This window comes from Macaca nemestrina, chromosome 9 (assembly GCF_043159975.1).
Source record: "Macaca nemestrina isolate mMacNem1 chromosome 9, mMacNem.hap1, whole genome shotgun sequence".
Taxonomy (NCBI): Eukaryota; Metazoa; Chordata; class Mammalia; order Primates; family Cercopithecidae; genus Macaca; species Macaca nemestrina.
In genome coordinates this window covers 91,349,824-91,364,970 of record NC_092133.1, presented here as the reverse complement: position 1 = coordinate 91,364,970, position 15,147 = coordinate 91,349,824, and the positions used below count along the sequence as shown (strand labels likewise).

The window sequence follows — 15,147 nt, the reverse complement described above, 5'->3', positions numbered from 1 at the left end:
GTGACACTGACAAGAAGCACCCACCTATCGGGTTGAAGAGGTTCCTGCAAAAAGAATAAACAAAAGGAGAAGAAAGATTTGGGTTGGGATGAAATCCTGAAATGTGCCTTGGAGCCAAAGTTCTTGTATTAGGTTGAGAAATAAGCTGGGGTGTTCATAGGGGCTGGAAGTGGGTACCAGTTGAGGCCCTGGACAAGATGGGAAGGAAAGGATTGGAGGTTAAAAAATGACAATGTCATGTGCAGGCAGTTTTCAGAGATTCTGGGACTGTGGTTAGGCAGAGTGATGTTGTGCCTGTGAGAGATGAAAGATACTTAGGTAGAAATGTGGGGGGTGTGGAGGAATGGGGATGAGATACCTTTTAAGATTAGGAGTACCACATCTCATGTGTTAGGCTCTTAACTTTGGCTGCTATGGGTGTGGTTAGTATCATCTGATAAGGCCCCTCCATTTAGGGTAATGGGGTGGAGATTCATCCACTCATACCCAGTCTCTGAGTTGTAGGGTAAGGTTGTGAGCTGGGTGTCAGGGTTTGGTTGGGGGAGAAATGCATCAGCGTATTCTCTGAGGAGAATGCCCCTGAGATGTAGGGTGGGTCAGACTTCATCAGTGAGGGAAGTTGTAGTTTGTGGGAAACTCTGTAGGGTGAAAGGCCACCCATACATGAGTTCGAAGGGGCTTTGGTTTATTGGCTGACAGGGAAGGGCTTTCAACCTTATGAGCTCACTGGGTGAGAGCATGGGCCAGGGATCTTAACCTTCAGGGCAAGTTTAGTTAGTTGTTTTAAAAGACCATTGGCCCCCTGTACCTTGTCCAAAGATTGGAAGCAATAAGGGATGTGGAGGATCCATTTGATGTTTAAGGCCTTGGAGACCTGTCGAGTTACATTTGAGATAAAGGCAGGGCCACGATCAGACTGCATGGTTGTAGGCAGTCCAAACCTTGGGATAATTTGTCGTAGGAAGATTGAAGTAACCTCTTTTGTCCTCTTGGTGGTGGTGGAAAAGACCTCAATCTGCCTGTTGAAAGTGACAGGGGTGAGGATATAGTCATGTTTCTTGAGAGGCAGCATATGAATGAAATCAATTTTCCAATTTTGTAGTGGCCTCTGAACACTGGAGGGTGCCCTTTAGCTTGATTTCTGGGCTAAGTGGGAGGTCTGAGTGCTCCCTGGAAAGAAACCTGGTTGCAGATGGTATGGCCTGAGTGAGTTAAGGGTGGTGGCCATGGCAGGAGACTGCAGGTGAGGTTATAAAAGCTGAAGGAGAGGATGATAGCTGGTGTGAAAGAGGCTGTGAATGTGAGTGAGTATGGAGTGTTTCTGGGACATGGGCAAGAGAAGCTTATTGTCTAGAAAGAACCAGCCCTCCTTGTTTGTGGCCCCAGCCACAGAAAGATTGAGGCTTTCTTCTTGTGAGTATGAGGGCTGTGGAGCTGGGAAACAGGTAGTAGGGGTTGGGGCTTAAGGGCTGTTGTTTAGCTGCAGAACCAGCTATTGAGTTTCCTTCTGATAATAGGTTTGTCGAGAGCCTGGTAAGAGGTGCAAGACTGACAAAGGGAAGGTCAGGAGTGGAGGTAAGTGAAAGCTTGAATATAGGAAACCTTGGTCCACTTCCCATTGCAGCAGATAAAATTTTCAAGATTTCGTTGAATTTGAAAGTCAAAGATTCTATTTTAAGGCCATTGAGTACCATTGTGCAGTCGCTACTGGGGCCAGGCCATGTTATAAAAGAAAATTTAACGTTTGGGCTTAATGTGAGGGCTGATACCTAGAGTCTGGAGGTTGCAAGGGAGACAGCCAAATGATGTGTCATGGGGAACGTTCTTCAGGTGGATTTTGAGGCTTCACTGCAATGCTAGCTTCCTGTTGCTGGTGCAAGAAATTATTATTTATTTATTTTGAGACAGAGTCTTGCTCTGTCACCCAGGCTGGAGTACAATGGTGCGATCTCAGCTCACTGCAAGCTCCGCCTCGTGGGTTCATGCCATTCTCCTGCCTCAGCCTCCCAAGTTCCTGAGTAGCTGGGACTACAGGTACCTGCCACCATGCCCGGCTAATGTTTAGTATTTTTAGTAGACGCGTGGTTTCACCGTGTTAGCCAGGATGGTCTCAATCTCCTGACCTAGTGATCTGCCTGCCTTGGCCTCCCAAAGTGCTGGGATTATAGGCGTGAGCCACACACTTAGTGTCTTTAAACAACATATATGTATTCTTTTACAGTTCTGGAGGCCAGAATTCTAAATTCCCTTCCACTGAGTCAAGGTGGGAGCAGGGCAAGTGGCTTCAGAGACACTGTGGGAGGAATCCATTTCCTGGCTCTAGAGGCAGCCTCTGATCCTCGACTTTTGATGCCCTCCTTGAATGACTCCAATTCTTGCTTCCATCACTACACCTCCCACCACTCTCCCATCACCTGCTCTGCTCTTACAAGGATCCGAGTGAGGACATCAACTTGCCACCTAAACAAGCTGGGATAATCTTTCCTGCCAAAGGTCCTTAACTTCATTACATCTGCAAAGCTTCTTTTACCATATAAGGTAATGTTCACAGGTTCCTGGATCAGAATATGGGCATAGTGGGGGGCCACTTATAAGCCTAGTACCGCTAGGCTGCAAAATACTGCAAGTAGACTGCAAAACCATTACACCCTTCTCGCGTTTTAATGATTGGGAGAAAAGCAGTTGGGACTTTTTGCTTTGGGGTCCTTCTTAACTTTGCATTTTTAGGGTCTAGGGTCCCTCTTAAACTTGTATTTTTAAGGTCTAACCCTCATCAATCCTCTCCTCCAACCAGAGACACCCACTGCAGTGTTTCCTTGAAAGTCTGGTGACATGTCTATATCTAAGTTCTGATGAGAGGCACAGGGCCAGCCAACAGCCCCCATGGCAGCCCCCTTGGCCAGAGGGTGCCCACCTAGGCCACACCTGGTGACTGAAACAAGCCCATGGCTGGGAAGGAACATACAGACAGGTCTGGGGCCTGGTGAGGGCACCATGGAGGCCATGGGGTGAGCGAGGTCTGCTAGGACAGTGCAGGTCTGCGGAGCTGAGGTGAGGCTGTAGAGCCTGGCCTAGTGCCACAGGAGCCAGAGGAAGAAGCTGGGGGCTATCGTCCCGGTCCACAGAGATGCCGGAGACTGTGGCACCAGGAGTGGCCCTGAGGCTGTGGAGAGAGCATCTCTACCCCATAGCACCTGGGGATGACGGTGAGGTCCTCACCTGACAAATGCAGCTTCCAAGTCCCAGATATTGGGCTTTCTCTTTGTACTCAGAGACTAGTGGGGGCAGTGACAGGAAGCCAGGGAACATCTCTTGCTACCTCCTCCATGCTCTGTATCCAAAGACTGAGGGAGGTGGAGCTGGCTGGGAGGTCGGGCACTTCATCCACCTGCTCTTTGGTACTGGTCATCTAGAGGTGGGTGCAGAGGTGGTCCAACCATTTCTGCTGTTCACGTCACTGTAGGTGTACCGGGTTCTTCCTCAGCATAGGGATGATCTGCTTCACCTCCAGTCGCACAGCCTCCAGGCACTGGGAGTGGTCCTCCTGCAGGATGTTCTGCTTCGTCTTGGCCAGGTGTGGAGGCATACGTCCAGCTTGGTCCAGGACATCCACCGGGTCCCTCGTCGTAGCAGTAAGGTGATGACAGAGTCATGGTCGGTGCAGGCCACAATCTGGTCATTACCATTGCAAGAGGCAAAGTATAGAGCTGTGTGGCCCTTGTCAGTTGCACAGGGATCCGTGCCATTTTCCAGCAGCTGCCACACTTTTTCCTCGTCGTTGGCACTGGCAGCATTGGCATTGTCTCCCTCATTCTTTTCAGAGCTGCACCTCTTTGCTCATGGGCCCAAGCCAGCAGTGGGGCCTGGCAGTGAGCCTCAGCTACCAGGGGGGATCTTGCAGCACAGCTCCTGGTGCAGCTCTGCATCCTACTGCCACCAGTCATGCGGTGGTGCAATGGGGACTGGGCCCCAGGGGCCTCCTGGCCTGGGAGGCCCGTGCAGCTGCCCAGTGCAGACCCGAGGTCAGTGAAGGAGAAGAAGCCCCAGGTGCCCTTCAGCTTTTTTTGTTTGTTTGTTTTTTGTTTTGAGGCAGGATCTTGCTTTGTCACCCAGGCTGGAGTGCAGTGGCACCATCTAGGCTCACTGTAAGCTCCGCCTTCCGGGTTCACATCATTCTCCTGCCTCAGTCTCCCAAGTAGCTGGGACTACAGGCACCTGCCACCATGCTCAGCTAATATTTTGTATTTTAGTAGAGACAGAGTTTCACTGTGTTAGCCAGGATGGTCTCGATCTCCTGGCCTCTTGATCTGCCCGCCTCGGCCTCCCAAAGTGCTGGGATTACAGGTGTGAGTCACCATGCCTGACCCAGCCTCCTTTTCTTTAAATTTTGGGATAACACAGAACTCAGCAAGACTTTGACAGTATGGATGATTACATCCTATTTACAATATTATTGTTTTCCTCTATCTACTTGTTTATTTACTGAGAAAAAAAGTGTCAGCGTAATCGTGGAAGCAACCTAATGAATAAACTACACCTTGATTATAAGAAAGAATGAAAATTGGTTCATCCTTCTTGAATACAGAGTTTTAAAAATTCTTAAGAAAATTATGGCTTATTGAGTACACTGCAATCCTTTTCTGTTACAAAAACAAAGACAAATGACTGCTTTGGGGTTATTTCCCCCAAATAGCTTCCATGTGTTTTTCCATCTGGTACATTGTAAAACTTCTTTTAACGCCTAAGCCCTCAGGAGAATTTCACAGCCACTTTGTAAATCCTGGAAGTTCAGGAAACTGCCAACACATGCTGACCATGCTAAGTCCCAGTCTCCTTGGAAAGGAGTCTTGATAGTAGTGGACTTTCCCTTGAGGAAGTCTCACATGGCAGAAAACCAAGCGACTGTAACACAGGGTCTAGTTGTACGGTGATGTGCCTCGCTCACTGTTCTTGGGGTTCATTTTCCTCAGCTGAGCACACACAGAATTGTGGCTTTGTTTGAACAGAGTTCTTTTGGGTCATATGTACCTATGTTGGAGCCATTTGACTCACTTCATTGTTGGTGGTCTCCAAGCCTAAGAAGAATATTGTAGGCCGGGCATGGCGGCTCATGCCTGCAACCCCAGAACTTTGGGAGGCCAAGGAGGAAGGATCACTTGAGACCATGAGTTCGAGGCCAGCCTGGACAACATAGGGAGACCCCATCTCTACAAAAAAATTTTAAAAATTAGCTGTACATGGTGGTGCACGCCTGTAGTCCAAGCTACTTGGGAGACTGAGGCAGGAGTATCACCTGAGCCTGGGAGGTTGAGGCTGCAGTCAGCCATGATCACACCACTGTACTCGTCTGGGCAAGAGAACGAGCTCCTGTCTCAAAACAACAACAACAACAACAACAGCCACAACAACAAAAACATAAAAAGAATATTGTAGATAAATGGGAGAATATGTTCTTAGAACTCACCCACTCGAAACTCTAGGACATCAAATTGACAGTCTTGGTGACTTTCTAGGTAAAAATCTTCAAAATGATTATAAATAGATGAATTTTCCTGATTTGGATTGCTGAGAGTCCTTTCACAGTTTAGGTTTGTCGAGTAATTCCTGATTCCATCATAGTCAGGAGAAGTAAAGTTTCCTTCAGGAGTGTTTGGAAGAGACCCACCACACACTAAGAAAACAGAAGGCAACAGAGAAAGTAGTAGTAAGATTCAGGCCACAACAGAAGAGATAAACAACACAGGAACAGTAACTAAAACATCAACATTACTGCTTTGATTTGTTTTTCTAGATGCAGTCAGGATTATGAGTAAAAGGAATGCAAATTATGGAAGTTTCCGCAAGTTTATAAAGGAAAAAATGTGCAAAAATCAACACAACTTCTCTATCTTCCTGTTGGCTTAGATTAGGTGGCTGGGATTTGGCTCAGTATCAATATGTCCAAATATTGAGGCCTACTGTTCATTAATATTTAAGTTAGAGGAATACCCAAATATAATGGTGGCAGTTCCTAATGGCTTGATTAGCAATTCTCTGCTTGATCTAATAATTTAATTTAAATCAAGCAGATAATAGGACATTGACCTACCAATGAATTTGCCCCCTTTTAATAAAGGGGCAGATGCTTCTTGTATCAATGAAATAACATAGTGGGTTTTTTTTTAAATATTCACTCCCACTTCTAAATTTTAAAACCCTTAGATAATAGCACCAATCCAGGAAATAAGAGGATATTTATAATTAGAGGCCATATCTTGCTTAATTTTGAAATATTCTGTATCAAATCAAACCTCCCATTTATTTTCACTGGAAATACGTGTGTGAATAGATGACCAGAAACAATAAAGCCTGTTCTGTCCCCAGCAAAATTAATTACTCTCTGAGACTAAGTTACCTTCTAGGAGGTAGATGCTCTCTTTCCGCACCAAATAATTGACCAAGGAATATGAAACAGGTCACCAATCCTTGTGGTAACATGACTGAAACTGTGCTAGAAGTTCATCTAATGGCATTAAAAGTTTTAAATTCACCATAGCAGTTTCTTCCTGAAAGCAGAAAGCTTTTTTCTGTCTGCAGAAAGCTTTTCTGTTTTCGATCTGCTTATATGTGTTTGTCTTACATCAAAGATTCCAAGTGAACTTTGATCACTAAAGGGAAAATGGATGGCTCTGCTGCCATTGGCAGTATCTGGGGGGCATCTGCAATGCACCTGATCAAAATGAGGTACATTTACAACATCCCACATTATCTGCATCTTCACTGGAGGTATGAGAAGCAGTGAAACCTCCATACGGCCTGGATCCATCCATGTGAAAAAAATGACTTTCATTGTGTTTCCTGAAGATTTAATCTCACTGCTTACATTACACAGTTTCTCTAGCTGGGGTGAGTTAATTCTAATGCCATTAAATACCTGTTGGAAAGAGTTTAACTTTTAGATGCACAATCCATCTTACTGCATATTTCCTAGGAGGTGATATTCCCAGCCCAGACCCACTTCCTTCTATGGGAACCCTGCCCTAAAATGAATGATCTAACAATGCAGGTTTCTATCCCAGTGCCACAAGCCAGATGTTACCCTGAACATATTTTGTGACCTCAGGATAAATTCACTAGAATGAAAGTATTGCAGTAATGCCTTCCTGCCATGGCGTGATAGATTAAAAGCTGCTGTACACTTTGGAACTGGAAGCCGAGCTCCCAATGTAAAGGAGATAAGCCATCATGCTTACAATGTGGTGTGCAGAGCTCACTGATGGGCAGTTTTTCTTAACAATGCATCAGGGCTTTTGTTATTTGGAAAGGAAGCTTAAATGTTAAGTTTCTGATGATTTGATGTATATAATAAAGCAGATATTTTTGTTTATCTTAATTTTTATTTATTTATTTATTTTTTGAGATGCAGTTTTGCTCTTGTTGCCCAGGCTGGAGTGCAATGGCATGATCTCGGCTCACTGCAACCTCTGCCTCCCAGGTTCAAGTGATTCTCCTGCCTCACCCTCCCAAGTAGCTGGGATTACAGGCATGCACCACTGTGCCCAGCTAATTTTGTATTTTTAGTAGAGACGGGGTTTCACCATGTTAGTCAGACTGGCCTCGAACACCTGACCTCAGGTGATCCACCTGTCTCGGCCTCCCAAAGTGCTGGAAATACAGGTGTGAGCCACCATGCCCAGCAAGCAGATATTTTTAAATACCTTGAAAAGTAATTTGAAAAATCAGTTTCCATATGCAATTAAACATAATAGTTCTTTCCTCATTAGTTATGGATTCAAAGCTTTAATTTCTTTACTTATTTGAATTTTTAAGAATGGATTTTTATTGACTCTAAAATATTAAATAATAACTGTAGTCATTCACATTGTTACAATAATTGGCAAACTATTTTTCCAATGCTGTACAAAATCAAAAAAACAATTTAGATGAAGTAACTAAACAATAATTCATTGATTGAGTGATTGATATTCCAGTGTTTTAAAGGAATTGAATGACTCAAGATTAGAAATAATGACTCAGACTATGGCACTAAAAGTTATGCAGTAGGAGAATGCATTCCACAACCAAAGATGTCAGCTTTTAAAATTTACTATAATTAATTAAATTTAGCTCTCTGGGGGCTTCTGGTCTAAAGTGTCTTCCAGCTCACTGGACCAGAAGAAGAGTTTGATATCATTTACTGAGCAGACAAAAATGCCAGTCTTTGCTCATCATCTACTCAGCCTGTCTTGTCCAATCAGCACGACACCCTCCCAGGCAGATAATAGTATCCCTTTAATTAGATTAAGGTACCAGAATTCAGAAAGATGATGTAATTTGCTGAAGTTCAAATAGCTAGTAATAATAGAACTGGGATTCAAACCATCCCTCTGATTCCAAACCACGAAGTAGTGTAAAAAGAAACAGATGAGGTCAAATATTTCTATAATGCTGAAAACAGGAATGGGCATCACATTGCCAAAATCAAAAGGGATTAGAACCAACTATAAGGTTAATGGGACATGTTGGAAACCATGATCAATGGCTGTTATCCTGCCTCTGAGTCTGCCTTTGGCATAGAATCACAATGACTGAACATGTTATAGTCATCCATTTATCACATAGAGTTCTGCTGTTAGAAGCAACCAGAATGCAATTCCCATCATTGTCCTCTAATCCTTTTTGTACTCAGAAACTACAACTCTCAGAATACAAATGGATAGGAAGTAGGCATGTGAGATTTAGGACAGGCTATAAAATTTGCTATCAGCAGGGACAAAATCAGATACAGGTCGTATTGTAGGACACACCGGGTGGCATAGCTTTTCATTTTCTCTGTCTGTAAGAGTCAGATAGGCAGGTGGGTTTGGAGAAATTTTAGGCTCAGACCAGCTGGATAAGGCATTAGCCAGGGAGCAGTGCAATGAAAGTTAAAACTGCCTCCTCTGCACTGGCAGATCTTCTTTCTTCTTTGCTCTTTTCTTTTTTTTCTTTCTTCTCCTTCTTCTTTTCTCTTTCTCCCTCTCCTCAGTCTCCTCCTCTTCTCTTTCTCCTTCTTCTTCTTCTTCTTCTTCTTCTCCTTTCCTTCTTTTCTCCTTTTCCTTCTTTTTTTCTCCTTCCCCTTCTCCCTCTGTCTCCTTCTCCCTCTTCTTCTGCTCCTTCTCATCCTCCTTCTCCTTCTTCACCCCCTTTCATCATTCTTCTTTCTCTTTTTGGCAAGTTCTCAATCAAATAGAGTGGGGGCAAAGGCCAACCCACATGGCCTTGTTTGGAGCAGAGTAAAGAGGAACCAAAATAAACATTGAACATATAAAATATATTTCAGAAAAAGGAATGTGGACATTATACTAAAGATTCAGAAAAAAATTAATTCTGAAAGTGATTCCTTGCTGCAGTTTTAACCTCCCCAAGAGAAAAAACCTGCGGATATGACATTTGTAGGTTTGTAGGTTTCCCTATTTAAAGAGTCAAGGCACCCTCATGCATACAGAGATGCCAGTCATCCTTTTGGTAATTCATTCTTAAATATGAATGAACAGCCAAGGATCAGCAGATATTTAGGGAAGTGACTAATGTAAAAGGCAGAGACCAATATGAGTAAACAGGAGATAAGAACATGAAGAAAACTGACCCCACATAAGCAACACAAAACTTCAAAATTATTAGTATATTCATGTATATATTAATATAGTGAACATATAAAATATTTAAACATGTATTTTTCAAAGAATGATGGTAAAATAAAGATAATTTCAGGTATATCATTTCTTTAAAAATGTATTGCCCTTGCCCATTTCCTTGGGGAGCTACAAGAGGGTGTGCCTCACAAAAGAGGAAATTAACCAAGAAAGGGACATATATAGCATCACAAGCCAGCTTTCTAGCCCAGGAGCAGAATGAAGGAACTTGCAAATCCGATGGCAAAGGGAAATTCTGAAATGACAGCTAGCATCAGGCTTGCAGCTGATGGACAAAGGCTAAAGAAAAGATATTACTGAGGAAAAGAAATGAAACTGATATGTTTTACTACAGAAGGTGAAGATGCACACCCAGGGTGGAAAGGGTGTGGAAGAATTAGTGATCGATGCGTAAAACCCAAGAAAATGTAAAGAGGACACAGTTATTATTATCCCTTGGGAAAACAAAAGCAAATATTGCCATAGTACACTACTTGGCTCAGTTGTGAATGGTATTTACCTAATAATGGTAATGTCAACTGAATGACAATTTAAGCAAAAGCTGTGATATATGTATTTTGGGAGACATTTGGGAAAGTATATAAACTGTGCATACCCCACGTGCACTTGTGGTGACAGAGGGCTAATGCTCATCTTCCAGAGTAGGATGTGGATAGATAATGTCCAAAAAGGGCAAGGAGTAGTAGAATAGGAATATTATTTAGAAATAATGACATAAAACCCACCAGCAGTAGCTACAAGAGTTATAAGTTGATAATTAAGGGATAGCGAGATGACAAGTAAGATCTGCTTTGGAATTTGTGGTTGTGGCTATAACTTGTATCTTTATTTGAGTTCTAAAACTATGCCTGTTCATATTCTCTTTTCTAAAGGACATGTGAATACTCTGCTTGTAAAATTCCTAAAAATCATTATATTCAGTATGATTTAAACTATGAAAATAATTCCAAAGTTAAACAAACAACTGTTAGCATACATATGAAAATTTTAGTAATTGATGGGTAGAATTAAAAATATCTTTATATTTTTTATTTTCTGAACTCTCCAAATATTGCTCAATAAGTATCCATGATATTTATAACCAGAAAAATAGACTAAAATCAGAATTCAAGTGAATTTTTATCACATGATTACAAGTACATAAAATATGCTTTGCCAAGAAGAGATGAGAAAATGCATCAAAATATAGTATAGTGGGAGTGGTATTTTTTCTACTTCATTTTTGTTTACATATATTCAATCAATAATGGGAAACAAAGTTTCTTTATAATAAACAACCTTAGTCCAAAATTTCCTGGCTCTCAAATAAAAGCAAACACACTTGATTTCTTATTTTCAAGATCTGAAAGACAACAGTTTAGTCCTTCATATATTAGAACTTGGAAATAAAATCTGAAGGTTGAATGAGATCATTTTAGGGTGATACAAAGTGGTCATAAGATACAAATATATTTCATATTTTTGAGATTCACTACCCAACAGGTGACAATTAAACTGAAAACAAAAGTGGCTTCTTATTAAAGGGATAATTATAGTACCTCTACTATCCAATCATTCAACAATTATTTATCTCTATTATGTACAGGCACTGGGGACTCAGTGAATCCCCAGCAGTGAATGAAAGTATAGCTTGACCTCAAGGAGCTTATGTTCTATTGGGGGAAGCAGACAATAAACTGATGAACAAATCAAAATGATGTATGGCAGCAGGTGTGAAGTGCTATAAAACAATATGACAGACAGGGGTCAGGCCAGGGTGGGGTCTGTAATATAAGGTACTTACACCATATGGATTAAAAGGCATTCAAGCAGAGAACTGAATGAAGTAAAGGTGTGGAGCAGGCCACCATCTGAGCAGAGGCATTCCAGATGAAGGCAACAGCTGGACAGGGAGAATCTCAGCACATTCAAGGAACAGAATGGAGGCCAGGTAGCTGGATCCCAGGGAGCAGAAAAGAGGGGAGTTTGAGATAAGGCAGACAGGTAGAAGAGGGAGGGGCAGCAGATAATGTCAGCCAGGTGGACCACAGGTGCAATTTGGGATTTTCCTCTGAGTGAGATGAGAAGCCATTAGAGGATTTTCAAAGGGAGCAACATGATCTGATTGAGGTTTAAAACCATCACAAGCTGCTGTGTTGAGAATGTAGGGAGATGAGAATGGAGGCAGGCGCACCAGGTGGAACTTACTAAAATAATCCAAGTGAACGGTGGGGGTGGTAGTAGTAGATATAATAAGTAGTTTGTGGATATTTTTAAAGATACACCCAATGGGACTTGCTTATAGGGTATGAGAGGAAGTATTCCAAAATAGACATCAAGACTTTTGACCTTAGCAACCACAAGTTTGGAATTATTTACTGAGATAGCAAATACTGCAGAAGGGGCAAGTTGGGTGGAGAAATGTACTAATATTAATCCGGACTACCTATCTACACACACATAAGTATGTATAGCACTTCACAATTAACAATCTATTTGTTATTCACACTCAGGGATCTCATTTGCTTTCTTTCACTGCAGAAAGCTGAGAGTGCTGAGGGCACATCTGAAACCACTGGAGATTGGCGACATGGAGGTCAGGTAGCAGTGCTCTCCCACCAGGAGTCCCTCTGCACCCCCGGAGAGAGCAGTCATTATGCAGGACGACCCATCTGCTCAGAACTTTCGGTGGTGGCTTGTGCTGTGACTCTGGTCCCATTCACCTATGTGCTGCTGTAGGCTTAGCTTTCCACAGCCTCCCCAGTTTTGCCATTTGTCATTATTGTTCACTCTTAAAATTTATTCTGACCCTGATGCATGGAGTGATAGCCGTTAGCCTCTTAAAACAACTTTTACAATTAGTTTGACAGTTTACCGTGTTTTGGTCTCCCAACAATACTTAGAATTTGTCTGAGTTATAGTTGCATAGACGGCAATTTTCCTGACCTAGTTTTCTGACTATGATTTGTGGGTCAGTAAACTCCTTAAATGATGGAATATAACATCTCAGGCCGCAGGGAACACTTACTATCACATGCTCGTTGTTGCAGGATGGATGCGTGGCCGGCCTCAGATTGTTAAACGTTAGGGTGATCCGCCTTCCCTCTGGGATGGTGATTCTCCACTCGTAGATCCGGCCATGAGGATTTGGGTTCTGTTCGTTGGGAGAAGTAGATGTTCCAGCAGAGCCCTGAAGACCCCCACCACACTCTGATGTGAGGGGCAAAAAGCTAAGAAAACTTCCAATCAAATCGAAGTGTCTCTTTCCATCAGGGAAGCTCTCAAAATTCAGGTATTTAAAAATTATCCTTCTAGACAAAATTATTCTCTGTATTTATGTGGGTGACGATTTTAGTGAATATATACACTTATTTCCTATCTCTATTAATATTTAACCCTGGCTTCCATGGATGATAGTCCACAGACAGCAATTTGATTTTCATCATGGCCCAAGAAATATGAGAGACCAATGAATATAATGAAGTTAAGAATCAGGAAAATCAGGTCTGGTGCGGCAGCTCACGCCTGTAATCCCAGCACTTTGAGAGCCCAAGGCAGGCAGATTATGAGGTCAGGAGTTTGAGACCAGCCTGACCAATATGGTAAAATCCTGTCTCTACTAAAAATACAAAAATTAGCTGGTGTGGTGGCAGGCACCTGAAATCCCAGCTACTCAGGAGGCTGAGGCAGGAGAATCGCTTGAACCCGGGATGGGGAGGTTGCAGTGAGCCAACATCACACTATTGCACTTCAGCCTGGGTGACAGAGTGAGACTCCATCTCAAAAAAAAAAAAAAAAAGAGAGAAAGAATCAGGAAAACCGACCAGGAGTAGTAGTTCATGCCTGTAACCCCAACACTTTTGGAGGCCAAGGCAAGACCCCATCTTTACAAAAAAAAATCAGGAAAATCAGAAGGTTAATATAAGTATCCAGTTTTTCCAAACAGATCTTTATTACATCTGAGTTTGTCGGATTTGCAGTAAGGCAAATTCTGAGTAACTATAGGACTTTCTTAAGGCGGGCATTGCAGTGTAACTCTCATCCTCGTATTATATCTCTCGTGATACTAGTTATTTTCCCTTATAGCATTGATCACAGCTGTAATTTTTCATTTATCAGTGTGACTTTTTGATTAAGGTCCAAGAAGATAGGGGTCCTGTTTTGTTTTGTTTTCAAACTATTGTAACACCAGTGCCTAGCACAGTGTCTGTCCAATGCAGGTGCTCAATGTTGTTTTGAATGAATCAAAGACATCACCTTCCATGCTGGATTCAAATCACAGTCTGAATCCTGAGGCAGTCAGAGAGCCGTTTGTGACAAACCTGACCACGGCAGTATTGCTGGAAGTGTCTATCCTGTCAGGAATGGTGTTTGCACAGTGTCTGCCCAAGATGTTTCCTGTGAGAGACAAATAATGCAATATATATGTCCAGGTGATTGATTTCTTTTAAACTCTATTCGAGGTGTCCTGCGTGTACAAAGAAAATAATAAAAAACAAGACCTTGCCCATGAAGAAACATTAATCTCTGTCAAGAAAACACGAAAACATGAATGAAAATTAACATATTCAAATATATGAAGAAGTGAAGAAAATGCAACCAGTTAGGGGAAGGATATCTCGGGACAATGAGGAGGGCTTGCTCAATTGGTTGAAAAAGTGCTCTGAGACAACAGAGTGACAAATATCTGCCTTATGCTGCTGCCAGGAGACATGCATGACCCTCTCTCTGCCTTAAGCTATAGAGCACCCCTCAAATAACGGCATGTGGTAAGGGGATGTCTCAGCAGCAACAGGTTGCCTTCCCACTACCGTTGCTCTCCCCAAGTGGCCTCCAGGGTAGGCTCTATGACACCTGGGCTCTGGGCATCCATTGTTAATGGTAGAATTGAGGGAGAGAATCGTTGGTACTGCCCAAAGCTTATTAATCTGCACTTCTTTGCAGAGTAGAGACATGCTTGTGCCTTTCTTGGAATGAAGAAACTTCAGAGGCTGAATAAGTACATGCGAAAATAAACACCCCAAAGAGAGCAGATATATTTCACTAACCAGAGGTATGATAATCCCAGATCTCCACAAAGTCTTTTTCACAGCCAAAGGAATTCTGAAGGTTAAAATCTTCAAAAGAGATGGTGAGATAGTGTCTGGAGAGCCCCTGGAGATGCCACTCACAGAATAAGTTGTCTCTATATGGAAGCATTAGATGGCCAGTGCTTTCAACAATACCACTTTGCCCTGCTACTCTTCCCCCACATTGAGCTGAAGAAAGAAAGAAAGAAAGAAAGAAAGAAAGAAAGAAAGAAAGAAAGAAAGAAAGAAAGAAAGGAAGGAAGGAAGGAAGGAAGGAAGGAAGGAAGGAAGGAAGGAAGGAAGGAAGGAAGGAAGGAAGGAAGGGAGAAAGGGAGAAAGGGAGAAAGAAAGAAAGAGAAAGAAAGAAAAAGAAAGAAAGAGAAAGAAAGAAAGAGAAAGATTGATTCTATTACAATTTTTTTTTT

The 15,147-nt window shown here is 42.5% G+C and overlaps 1 protein-coding gene across 1 annotated transcript in view; it reads left to right on the top strand.

The window, feature by feature from the left end:
• The window catches only part of LOC105463240 (ankyrin repeat domain-containing protein 30B-like), a 256,388-nt gene that overhangs the window by 187,892 nt on the left and 53,349 nt on the right, over nt 1–15,147 (top strand). Inside the window, exons 52-53 of the mRNA XM_071068724.1 lie at nt 2,222–2,538; nt 12,195–14,706. The gene's annotated coding sequence lies outside the window, so the exon portion shown is untranslated. The remainder of the gene's footprint in view (nt 1–2,221; nt 2,539–12,194; nt 14,707–15,147) is intronic.